This window comes from Lepisosteus platostomus, chromosome 4 (genome assembly GCF_059453375.1).
Source record: "Lepisosteus platostomus isolate fLepPlt1 chromosome 4, fLepPlt1.hap1, whole genome shotgun sequence".
Lineage (NCBI taxonomy): Eukaryota > Metazoa > Chordata > Actinopteri > Semionotiformes > Lepisosteidae > Lepisosteus > Lepisosteus platostomus.
Genome location: NC_142614.1, coordinates 41,015,696 through 41,029,404, shown reverse-complemented (window position 1 = coordinate 41,029,404; position 13,709 = coordinate 41,015,696). Strand labels below are relative to the sequence as shown.

General features: G+C 40.2%; 1 long non-coding RNA gene across 1 annotated transcript; it reads left to right on the top strand.

Moving 5' to 3' along the window:
* Positions 1-1,203: 1,203 nt before the first annotated feature.
* On the top strand, positions 1,204-2,606 carry LOC148673171 (uncharacterized). The gene is made up of 3 exons (XR_015936164.1): positions 1,204-1,469; positions 1,577-1,642; positions 1,746-2,606. It is a non-coding gene; the product is annotated as an uncharacterized LOC148673171 (long non-coding RNA).
* The last annotated feature ends 11,103 nt before the right edge of the window (positions 2,607-13,709 follow it).

Sequence of the window (13,709 nt, the reverse complement as noted above, 5' to 3'; positions counted from 1 at the left end):
TTAACATAAACATACAGTATATGGCTGGTCTCGGTACTTTAAAGAAAAAAATACACACCGGTATTCCATTTCTCCCTAAACATTGTAAGCTTCGAAGTCTTTAACTAACGTGATACCGGAGTCAACAAGCATACTTTTAGAATTTGATTAAAAGGGAATATAATATGGAGTCGCGTATCTCAAGAAATTAATAACAATATAATTATATTCATGTTGCAAAAGAACTGCAACGGACATAAAAACTCCCTTGCATGGTTTCATTACGACCAGAATCGGTCTTGAGATATTTTTAACTTGATTTACAGTATTTGAGAGGTATGTCTTAACACCGATACTACAGTGCTTAAGTACTGCTCACATATATGTTTCTAGGTTTATATTATGCATTTCATACGGTCAAATTACTTTTGAGCAACTAATAAGAAGCGCGAAACGGTATGCGTTTTACTTTCGTTTTGTGCTGGGACCCGTGGATTGATTAGAGATATCAAGTACATACAAGTCATTTTTTAAATGTTGTAGTTCGTCTTGAAAAAATGTTACGAGTACATCATCTATCAACAATTACACAGGTTCTGTTTCCATATTGCGGATTTTGGTTACGTAATATTATTTTCTAGATTTCACGTTGTGAATATGATGGGATGTCTGATGGGATGTTTCTAAAAATCCATCCTCTGTAAAACGTCTTCTCTAGTTGTCCTGCATATGTATTCGCTAATGAAACTGTGTTCTGAGCCTGGATCTCTACATTTCTGTATGAACCAGCTTAGAGGGCTAAAGACAGCTTGTGTTTAAATTGACTTGATGTGACTTGTTCTGTGCCAAGTCACATTATTTTATAGCGTTTTTAAAGCGTTATCAAATACGGTGTTACTGTAGTTTACTGAGTCCCATGTCACATGGTCTGTGATTGAAACCTGTAAAACCGGTTTAATTCGTCACAGCCAGCACTCTTCAGGTGTGAGGGTCTTCTGCTCAGAATGAAACGCTAAAATGTTTGTGTATATTCTAATGGTAGTGTGGGAACAGGTTTGGTTGAAATTGCATTGATATAATTCAAAATATTTTGCTAACAATGTTAACTGTTTATGAATAATAAATGTATTAACTAAGGAGTAGGATGGCACAGTTATTAGTATGTTTTTTGTTTTGTTTCTTTTTCATAAATACAACAGTAGTACCTGATGTCTCAGTGGCTTTCAAAATTAAATTATGCATGCAAACCTGTGAACTAGAAAGATAACTAAGATATCCATCCATTATATTCCATAATATCCATGAAATATATGGCGCTGAAATACAGTATGTGTGACGCATAAAAGACACCAAGGGATTGGGTGAGCTCCCATCACAAAAAAAAAAACTGCGAACCTGCACTACAGCGACCATAGTACAGTATGGAGACCAAGGCGTTTTACGGGAAGAGACGGGGTGCTTCTGCCGCCCCAGCTTCCAAAGAGCGAAGGGTAAGCAAATACAGCAGACTTCATCTGAAATACGCGATTACAGCGCATATTACAAGGTATTATTGCCGTTTTGAATTTTAAATTCAATTATAATTATTTCTTCGTAGCCTGTTCTTCAAGAAAACACCGCATGGGCGAAACGATCTACCACCAGGACAGTAAAAAAGAAAGCGGTAAGACGGAAAAAAAGAAAAGTTTATTTTGACTTCTGTTCCGCGACTGATGAATACACTGTGTGACTTTATTTCTTACATGAATTATGTTATTTTGCCACAGGCCGTGGGTCTCTGCTCTCGGCCACTGGCCAGGGTGCCAACCTGTAGAAGCAGCACCTGTATGGAGACATTTCGGCTGCAGCAGGAGCATTACGATGCATTACTGGGGAGGATTGGGAGGCTAGAGTTCCAGCAGTCAAACAGTTGAGCAGCTGTCTCCCGAAAAGTGCCTCTCCCCGCCGCGCAGGCTGCAATGCCTGGCGGAAGCTCTGCCCCCCGCAGAGCACACACCGCCTCAGGACACTCCATCCCGGCCTCTCAGTTCACCACCGCGCAGGAATCTGTTGATGCTGTCCCCGCCGGCTATCTCCCCCCAGGAAGCACAGCGGAATTCACAGATGCCAGTGGGACGAATAATTCTCCCAGATGTCCAACTGCTACCCATCACCCAGGAGATGGAGGGGGGGTTGTACTTGCAGTGCATCGGCATAGACGGGAAAGCAAAAGCCGACCGCTACGCCGCCCTCGTGTTTCGAAATCTTGTGACTTTTGAAATTTACTGGGGGTGGACCACGTCTGTAAATTTCGATGGGTCCAGAGGCAAAAGTGCCTTGCCTTGCAATCTCCGGGAAACCATTAGTACGATGGTGAATCGGAGATTCTCAACCCTTGCTGCGTACGACTGGAAAAGAATTCGTGATCGGATCAACGAAATGCTTCGTAGGAGGAGGCGGTCTTTTCCTCTTGTCTAACAGTCTGTCCACAAACAAAACATTCCTGTTAGACAAGAGGAATTGAAAAAAAAAAATTTTGTCAATGAAAACCGGTGTGTGTGTCTCTCCCTGCTGGATGTCCCTCTCACAAACTGCTGAATGAATAAAATAATTTTATTGAAAACGAGTTTGCGATTGTCTGGTCTTTAAATTCTTGAGATACGCGATTCCATATTATATTCCCTTTTAATCAAATTCTAAAAGTATGCTTGTTGACTCCGGTATCATGTTAGTTAAAGACTTCGAAGCTTACAATGTTTAGGGAGAAATGGAATACCGGTGTGTATTTTTTTCTTTAAAGTACCGAGACCAGCCATATACCGTATGTTTATGTTAAGATTTCCCTTCAGTGGTAAAATTAGATATGAATATTCAATACTTAAACGGGCACAGTTAAGACATTAAATATACATATACATATTGTATACAGTACAGTTTGCATACGGTAATATGTTTATGTTACGCGATTAAAAAATAAATAAAACTGGAAGGTCCAGCACCACCATTATGTTTATATGGTTGTTTTTGTTGGTTGGTTGTTATTATGGTTATTAATAATTCGATCTATAGTTGAAATCTGAGCCTAAATAAAAAGAAAAAGCAAGTGATTAGGTTTATGAGCAATCTAATTACTTATTCGTTTAAAACGCTATATAAAATAAAGTTTATTATTAATTTGCTGGACAGAGCGGTGAACATTATTATGCATAAGACAAAGATAACGATCCTGATCAGTTTAGAAATCTGTGTACGCTGTAAGGTTTTTACTTCTTAAACTTTTAAAATACACGTTTTGAATAGAAAGAAATCCTCTTCCTGGCACAGTGTGTATAGCACACCAGCACGTCTTTTTTCTCCAATCAGAGGGGTGTCAGATAGTGTCAGCCAATCACCATTCTGCGTTGGGTAGCAACGGGTGACTGTTCTCAGGCGGAAGATGTAAACAGCTTAATGTTCGTGTTAAATAATTTTTTTTAATTCAATTAAACGGGCACAGTTAAGACATTAAATATACATATACATACTGTATACAGTACAGTTTGCATACGGTAATATGTTTATGTTACGCGATTAAAAAATAAATAAATAAAAATGAAAAGTCCAGCACCAGCTGGATTCGAACACACAACCTGCCAGTTGGTAGTCACACACCTAGACCAGTAGGCTACAAGACAGCTCGCGTGATCAGGCAGGCAAAACAGCCCTACACAGCCCTGCCGCAGTACACGGATATAATCATACCATTATTAAATTCTTTAGATACGCGATTCCATATTATATTCCCTTTTAATCAAATTCTAAAAGTATGCTTGTTGACTTCGGTATCACGTTAGTTAAAGACTTCGAAGCTTACAATGTTTAGGGAGAAATGGAATACCGGTGTGTATTTTTCCTTGTGATATTTTAAGCTCTAGTTGAATGATAGGTGTCGCATTTTAAATCATTTTCGTAGCTAGAAATTATGAAACGCCCTGTTAAAAGCAAGGAAGTTTTTATGCCCCGTTGAAGTAAAACAAAATGCCTGACAAAGTATGGCTTGGACAGATTCCAAGTGCTTGTACAAATGTGCTAAAGAAATTATACTTTGAGTATACAGCTTGTCCAAAGTCATCCATTATTAATACTATTAGTAATATCTTCAGTAAAGGCTTTGATGCATAAATATTTCTGATAAAGGTAGGTTGTGTACTTTTGTCCAACTGAGCAATCTTGCTTTCATAAAATATACCAACATTTTAATGACTGATGATTAACATGCTGTAATACACAGTTCAAAATTAACGGCTCAAATGCTGTACATGAGAGGTTAAGCTCCCCCTGGCGGTTTTACAAGGCGACGCCGGATAGTTAGTCACGTGACACACGTGAAATGCGTGATACCGCGTGATACCGTGACACGCCCACCGGGGTATGCCGCGAATACCTCACCCATTTTGAATGGCTGCATCTGTAGTGCCTTTAACATTGGCTTCTCAAAGCACTTTACAGAACAACAACAAAAGAATACACAATGAGAGAGTAGATTGGGGTGTGAAATACAGTAGGAAAGCAAAGGAGCACATATAACCAGTTAAATTAAATAAAATAAAAGTCCTTTTAAAAAGAAGGTTTTGAATCTAGATTTAAAAGTGGCTCAGAAGCTATCATTACTGACTGTTGGCACCATAGTCATATAGTAACATTTAACATTGAATTCATAAACAATACTTCTCACCAACCTTTTGAAATAAAATATTTTGGTATATTAAAGGAATGCCGGAATTCTGTTTAATGTTGTCATACCCTGATATATCAAAAGGTCCTGAAAAATCATATACAGTGCTTGGCAAATTAGATCTACCATTTCTTTGTTTTTTAAAGTTGTCTTAGTCTAATCTGTTTGTATGAATCTAATTATTATTGTGGTCTTGACCTTAAACAGGAAATCATGACATTAATACTGTATTTTGCTTGGTATTATTTAGGTTTCAATTATGTGTTTAAATGTCTTCCAAAGGGCAGAGTATGAATACCATCAAGGCAATAACACAATTACTGATGCTTCTATTCTGATATACTTAATAAGGCATGGAATGATAATCAGATGATAATCAGAAACTGTTTTGTACCCCCTTCCTTGGTTAATGAGTTTCTTAAATGGTACTGTAGTTAAACTAAGAATATCTTTAAAAACTCTTTAGAAAACTTTAGAGAATTCCCAATAATTAATTAATTGCTTCTATATTATTAATAGATTACTGGTCCTAGATCTAAATCTCCTTTCCTGTTACTTGGATGCCCAAAATTGAATGAGCATCTTTCTCCTTATTCTAAAACTGCATCACCAACTAGGAGAGAATGCTTTTAGCCTGAAGATTCTCAACAAAGAAAATCAGAATTTCCTTATAAAACAGGACAAGCAAGCTCTCAAAAACAAGGTTCAAATTCCTAGCCAGAATCCAGGTCTGGTCAAAGACTGATCAGAGCAAGGTCCCATTGCCTGGTACAAGCTTGAGTGAGAGGGCTTCTTCTCTCTGTCTCTCTCTGATATATTCTCTTTCTTCCCTGTCTTCTCTTAAGCTGTGTTCAGATAAAGACTCCTAATGATTTACCAAGAAATTAATTTACTTGAGTATACCAGAACATTTCCTGTGTTCCTCTGTGTTTACCAGCTTGTAAACTCAGCTGCAACTTACTAAACTGAAACTCAATCCATTCATCCATCCATTTCCTAACAATTTGATTCAATACATCGTCGAGGGGGGTCTATCCTGGCAAGAAATGGGTGCAAGTTGCAGTAATTACAATCCAATATGTTTTACACGTAAAAGGCCACAGAACCAGATAACATCTGTCCCAGAGTTCTGAGAGCCTGTGCTGATCAGCTGAGCGGAGTGCTCCAGCGACTGTTCAACCTGAGCCTGCACTTGGAGAGAGTCCCGGTGCTCTGGAAGACATCATGCCTGGTCCCGGTACCAAAGAAAGGGCGCCCCTCTGTCCTCAACGACTACAGACCAGTTGCACTGACTTCTCACATCATGAAGACACTGGAGAGGCTGGTCTTATCCCACCTGAGACCCCTGGTCAGCTCATCACTGGACAGCCTACAGTTTGCCTACCAGCCCAGTGTTGGTGTGGAGGATGCGATCATCTACATGCTGCAAAGGGCCTACTCACACCTGGACAGGGCTGGCAACACTGTAAGGATCATGTTTTTCGACTTCTCCAGTGCCTTCAATACCATCCAGCCCTTACTTCTAAGGAGGAAGCTGGAGGAGATGCAAGTCGATGCCTCCACAACCCCGTGGATCACTGACTACCTGACAGGCAGACCACAGTCTGTGATACTTCAGAACTGTGTGTCTGAAAAGGTAGTGAGTAACACAGGGGCACCTCAAGGAACAGTTCTTTCTCCATTCCTCTTCACCCTCTATACTTTGGACTTTAAGTACAACTCAAAGTCATGCCACCTGCAGAAGTTCTCAGATGACTCTGCAATTGTGGGATGTATCAAGGGTGAGCAGGAGGAGGAGTACAGAGGACTGGTCAGCAGCTTTGTGGAGTGGTGTGGGGTGAACCACTTGGAACTGAATGTAACAAAGACAAAGGAACTGGTGGTAGATTTCAGGAGGAAAAAGGTCAAACCTACTCCTGTCTACATCCATGGGAGTGGCGTGGAGGTGGTGGACTCGTACAAGTACCTGGGAGTGCACATCGACGATAGACTGGAATGGTCTAAGAACATTGAGGCCATCTATAAGAAGGGACAGAGCCAACTTTACTTCTTGAGGAGGCTCAGGTCCTTCAATGTGTGTAGTAAGATGCTACACATGTTCTATCAGTCGGTGGTAGCGAGTGCCATTTTCTACGCAGTGGTGTCCTGGGGCTCTGGGATTAGAGCAGTGGATTCCAAAAGGCTGAACAAGCTCATCAGGAGAGCAAGCTCTGTCATTGGGTCTGACCTGGACCCCTTGGAGGTAGTGGCTGAGAGGAGAATGATGTCCAAACTAGAGGCCATCGTGGACAACTCCTCCCATCCCCTCTATGACAGGCTTGCAGGAATGAAGAGCACGTTCAGCAATAGACTGATTCATCCACGGTGCGACAGGGAGTGCTACAGGAGGTCATTCTTGCCTTCTGCCATAAGACTGTACAACGCATCCACCTTGCGTCTTGGCAGAGGCAACATCGACAGTGACCTGTTTCTAGACTAAACGCATCTACACATCTACTGCTACATCTGTTCTCTTTCTTTTTCTTTTTCTTTTTCCCGTTTACAACCATTTTTTGTGCAATATATGCCAGGGACCTGTGCAATACATTTATATTTATATCTATAGTTACATCTATATTTATATTCATATGTGTGATACAATTTTCTGTGTACTGTTCTATTCTAGTTTGTTCTTGTGTGTCCGGACTGTGAGTACTATTATTATATAATTCGTTACACTGTGGCTGTGTTATGTGTGTTAAGCTGCTGTTGCACTGCAATTTCCCTCACGGGATCAATAAAGTATCTATCTATCTAATTATTATGCTAATAAACATATTTATTTGCTACATATTTTCATTTGCATCCTGTAAAGCTGGAATAGAAGTCCTCATGGGGTATGTTTTGTACACTGACAAGGAGCCTAGCTTATAAAGGTCCAATCACTGATTTGATTTACCCTGGACAGGATACCAGTCTATAACAGGGCAAACAAAGACAGAGACATACATAAAAATGCACACAAGGGCCTATTTTCCTAGAAGCCAATTAACCTACCAGTATGTCTTTTGGATTGTGGGAGTAAACCAGTGCAACCAGAGGAAACCTATGTGAAAACAGGGAACACATGCAAACTGTGCAGATAGGAATTGAACCCGGGCCCCAGCACTTCAAGACAGCAATGCTAGCCACTATGCCACTGTGCTGTCCTAAACTAGAACTCACTTCTGAAATTTGAGGACTGCTCCCCAAGCAATAATAATACATTTGAAAACTTAATACCCATTTCCAGTATTTGTAATGAATTTGTGCTACGAAGGAAGCATGCCAATCTGTGTGCATAATGCCAGCATGGCCTATAATCCCACACACAGTCTTCTGAGGCATTTTTGTACTGTCTAGATTGTTGTGTACTGGCTTGCTCAGTGTTTTAGCCATCCATGTGAATTTTATCTCAAAACATTTTGTCCTAAACACATCTTGTCCTTTTCAGATCCTTACCCATCAGCTTTTACAAGTTAGTGAATTATCAATGTTGAATTATCTGTTTTTCATTTTTTTAAATGAAAATTTGATGAACAAATGCTTTTCAAGGACACATCCCTTTTGTAAAATAAAGACTTGCTATATACTATGACAGAATATGAGGCATGGAATGCAGAGAGGTGGAACCACTGATTAGAGAAACATGGTTTGCAAAGTGACTATGACTATGGAGATTTAGTAATGTACGTAACAACTAACAGCTGTGAGTAGTCAGCTGCATGATTTGTTGAGCAGATTGGCTCTGACCGGAGAAGGAGCATGATAGCAGCTCCTGTGTTATGTAGCTTTTGTCACGCCGAGGGCGCTCCTTCTCTGTTCTGCCTCTCATTTCTGGTTCTCTGCTGTCCTTCCGGTGTTTCTCTCTTTCTGGGGCTATATATTTCCAGATCTTTCAGTCTGCCTTCGCTCAGCATTGACGTTCGGCTGTCCTGAAACCCACCTACAGTAGCACCAGGTTGCCCCACGTCCCCTACCTGAGGGCATAGGTTTCTATACCTCATTTCCTGAACAGCTGAGCCCGGGATAACCCCGTCTCGCCGCTACACATAGGGTCTTTTCGCTCTCCTGTCTTTCCACAGTTTGTCCTTTCCGACATCCGTGACAGCTTTTGTGTTATATCCACCCAGCATGGAGGCAATGCAGAAGAAATGACAAAGCATAGAGAGCGAGATGGAATGTGTATTTTTGTGTTTGCTTAGGAGGCAGAAGCACAGCAGCGAAAGTGGCCGGGCTGAAGCTACTGGAGAGAACTGGTTTTTAGTGTCTATGAGCAGGTTATGTGCTGCAAATAAACTGGCTATGTGTGAGCACAGCAGTCTATGTATGTCAGAAGGCTGGCAGCTGCATGTTATGTGTGAAAAGCAGCACGCTGTGTCTTTCTCTGTAGTGTAATGTTAAAAGTGTAGGTGTTTGTAGTACTACTGAGAAAGGAAGAGTTAGAATGGCAATTCCTGAGGGAATTGACAGCAATGACTCTGAATTCTGAACTCAAGTTTGAGGCACTGGAGACTCTTAGTTGTGTGTTGAGAGTGTGAGACCCATTCTGGTGGCATAGAGTGGAGACATCAGCGGCTGGAGTCTGACATCTGACTGGAGGAAAGTAAGAGATCCAGTAGCCATCAAAAGTGAGTATGGAGCAGGTGGCTTGATTAGAATCAAAAGTGACATGAGGTTCAGACTGAGAGAGAGCAGGAAGGAGGTTCTTCAATCTTGGAAGAGGTCATAACAGGATAGAGGTCTGTGAAAGATATGTGCCATAAGTATGAGTGATGGCTGACCCCATGGCATCACAATACATTAGTATCTTATATGGCTTTTTAAGTGCTTCTCCACAAAATTTGTGTCATCTTCTAGAAGACATACAGTATATGATATATATCAAAGAAAGTGTTGATAAAAAAGCCTGGATTCTCATGTATCTGATACAAGTATCTTTTAATACAGTCTTTGATGTGCTCTTGAGGATCCTTGTGATATTTTGAGCTCTGGTTGAATGATAAGTGTTGCAGTTTAAATAATTTTCGTAGTTAGAAATTATGAAACGCTCTGTTAAAAGCAAGGGAGTTTTTATGTCCGTTGCAGTAAAAGAAAATGCCTGACAAAGTAGGGCTTGGACAGATTCCAAGTGCTTGTACAAATGTGCTAAAGAAATTAGCAAAAAAAAGTAATTCCTTTATCGTATTGGCCAGCTAATGTCCTGTCCTCGTTAGTTAGATCCACGAAATGCTGTGGTGTTTGTCAAAGAAAAAACTAAAAGTATTTTCATTTAAAATGACAGTTAGAAAGAATGTGGACCAGCGTAATACTATGAGTTTACAGCTTGTCCAAAGTCATTAATTATTAATACTATTAGTAATATTTTCGGTAAAGGCTTTGATGCATAAATATTTCTGATAAAGGTAGGTTGTGTACTTTTGTCCAACTGAAAGGTTGGGGTGGGTGGGTTCTAATAATGCCCACCTGTTAATTATCTTCATCACTCTGTTCTCCTCCCCACTAATAGGTGATTTGTGGGTGAGTGTACTGGCACACTTTGGCTGCCGTCGCATCCCATTATCCAGAGATAATGCTACACTTTGGTGGTGGTGGAGGGGAGTACCTATTACCTGTAAAGCATTTTGAGTGGGGTGTCCAGTAAAACACTATATAATTGTAAGGAATTATTATTATTCAGTATCATCTGTAGATGTCACTAGTTTACTAATTGTACCAGAATCTATGTCATTAATATAAATTTGGAAGAGCAGTTGACCCAACACAGATCCCACCAATACAGTACTCCACTATTTACATCATCCCAGCTGAAACATTCACCCCTTAACTGTACTCTCTGTTTTATTAATGGTGTATTAATATTATCCTTTTTCCTTTAATACAATTGTAAGAACACCATCACCATTTATTTTAATTGGTACATGTAACACTTCTATGTTAAAATAATATAGTAGCAAACATTTGTAAGTTTACAATAAGTTATATGTTAGCAAGCAAATCTCTGCTCCTCTCTGTCCTGCCTCTTATTTTTGACACAAATTCATTCTGCACTGTCCATTGACTTTCACTTAGGCACTTGTTTGTAAACTTCAGCCTACTTTTGAAGACTTTAAATGCACATTCCTGTAAAAAATAACATTACATTTGTTGTTTGTTTTCCAACATTTTTTAAATAATAAAAAATAAAATAATATAACAATAACATGAAAATATGTTTTATAAAAAAATATATTTTAAAAAAATCACCTCTGCTATTCTAATTTTTTATTCTCAGTGACGTTGTTTCTTAAAACTCTATAAATACCATAGGAAGTCCCACTCTCTTGTCTCACAATTGTCTTTTTGTATCCCTCCTCCACCCTTGCAGCCTTAGTTAACTTCTCTCTCTGTATAGGTGTCCTATAGCCAAGTAGTTGGCCCTTAGACAAGTGGGTAAACAAAAGTTCCTTATGCCTAGAGTTCCTCAATAAACATTCCAAAATACATTTCCTTACTGGGTGGTGTTATTCTTGGTGAAATCTAAATAATGTTCTTCCTCCTTCTTTATAGCACTTTGTAACAATGATAACTTTTAAGTTCAGTATAATTTGAATATCTATTATATCAGTATCCTTTGAGTAAAATTTCACTATGAAGTTTCACACGTAGTAATTAGCTACTGGAATTTAATCCATTGGTATTTCAGATCAATACCACTGATAATAAGATCTTGTAGAGTTCCATATTTTCTAAATGCCTTAGCATGATATAATACTTCATTGTTTATTGTCATATAGATAAGCATAATTTCCATCATCCTTTGGACACCAAATGGCAAAAAGCCAAAAGTGAAAAAAGTCCAGAAAATATTATGTTGATAACACAAAAGAGGTCTGCTTTAGAAGAAAATCAGCTGCTGCCTGCAGCACAGCTCTGTGCCAATTCTGTAAACTGTAGCCTGTGCCTGACACAGAGGGGATTCACTTTGGACCAAGGCTGCTGCTGGAGATAAAATGTGAAACTTTGTGCAATTTTCTGGAAAATTCTCAAAAGGTCATTACAATGGTCTTTTTGTTATTCATTTGGTCTTGTTGTATCACATTGCATGCTCTTAAAGAACCACCATAACCCTGTAAGGTCCTTGTAATCTATTGATTTTTTCTGTCAGTCACTGTGCTTGTCAGGAGTGTGTATGTGTGCCAAAAATAGAAATTAGTGATTTTTCCTTCTTTTTTTTTCTTTTCTAATTAATATGAATTTAATGAACATACATTGTTATGGGGACCATGTTTTATATATTTACTGACTTTTTTACCACTATTGTGGTGGACCCCATTCAAATTCTAAAAAAATAACATTGAGACATATCATTATGGTCATTGCTGATGTTGAGAAATGTGTTATAAAAACTGGGAAAATCTATAGTACATAGTAACAATCAAGCATGAATACACTGGTACTGTAGCTGAATTTTGAAATGCAATGGGGGTGTTACGATCCCTGCCTCCCGGCAACGAAAGAGGCAGAAGAAGGCATAGTCTTAGTTCATTAGTCTACCTATCAGTGTACGCTTTCACCACCACATCTCCTCGCTCAGTATTGGTTTTCCTTTCGAGCTACTTAGTTGCGCTATGCCTTCTACCTCTTCGTACTGTTCTGGTTCCGACTTTGGGTTCTCCCCTTTACTACATTTTTTGGATTACGGTCTGGCTTTGGCTACTCTCTCCCTATTTGGATCACTGGCTTCCCCTGGACTCTCGGTTCTCTCCTTCGTCTACGGTATTTGGATCACGACTTGGCTCCTGCAAGTGGGTTCATTACTTGGTTCGGTTTCACTGGCCGAATCCGTAACAGAATACTGAGCCACTTAACATGGACCCAGCGGAGCAAGAGGAATTTCGCTCGGTTTTGGATCAGCCCTGGCAGGCTTTACTCCAGTTACAGGCTTCTGTCCAACAGATTTCAGCGCACCTGTCGGCAATGCCGCCTACCAGTAATAGTGAAAGTAACGCTGGATCTGCCACTTCGGCTCTGCCCCCGCCAACTTCTACACCCGCTCCTCGACCTCTTCCACTTACACCATTGACAGGTTTGACGGCAACCCTACGAAATGTCGGGGCTTCTTAGCACAGTGTGCAGTGGTCTTCAGACTCCATCCAGAAACTTTTTTTTCTCCTCAAGACAGGATTGCCTTTGTAGTTTCTCTGTTAACTGGCCGTGCTCTGGAATGGGCTTCTGCCCTACTACATCGCGGGGCTCCTGAGGTACAGGACTATGATCTCTTTTTAGAGAAATTGAAGGTTTTTTTTTGTCGTTCCTCAGCTGGACAAGACTCCGCCTACCGCCTCTCATCTATCCGCCAGGGCCGCAGGTCTGCACAGGATTATGCCATAGACTTTCGAGTAACAGCAGCAGAGACTCACTGGGATGATGAGGTCCTAATTTTTCTTTTTCTGCAAGGGTTATGTGAAGAAATAAAGGATCACCTGGTACCTATGCCACAGTTGGGCAGAACTTTGGAGAAAGTAATTTCCCAGGTGTTGGAATTAGAGTTTAGAATTTGTCAGAGGAGTAGAGAAAGATCTCGGACACAGATACTAGAGGTTCCTTGGCTACCACCTACCAACACTCTAGACTCGGAACAACCTATGGAAATTGCCCGCACCCGGTTAACTCCAGAAGAAAGAGAGAGACGCAGACGAGAGGGCCGCTGTATGTACTGTGGAAAATAAGGACACTTTAAAGCTGACTGGCCTGCTTTACGTTCGTCTTTGAGGGCCTCCCAACTACTCAAGATCCTGTGGTGAGTGAGTTAACTCAATCCTCTAAGTTTAACTTCATCGACGCCTCCTTAGCTCAAGCTTGGAAATTACCCCTGACCCAGGTGACTCCTCCTTTTCGTGTACAATCTATTGATGGTTCCCCAGTGTCTCCAGGACTTATAAGATGACAAACTGAATTAATAAGATTGCAAATTGGCGCCACACATGTGGAAGATGTCTGGTTTTATCTCCTCGAGACCCCATCACATCCCCTTGTA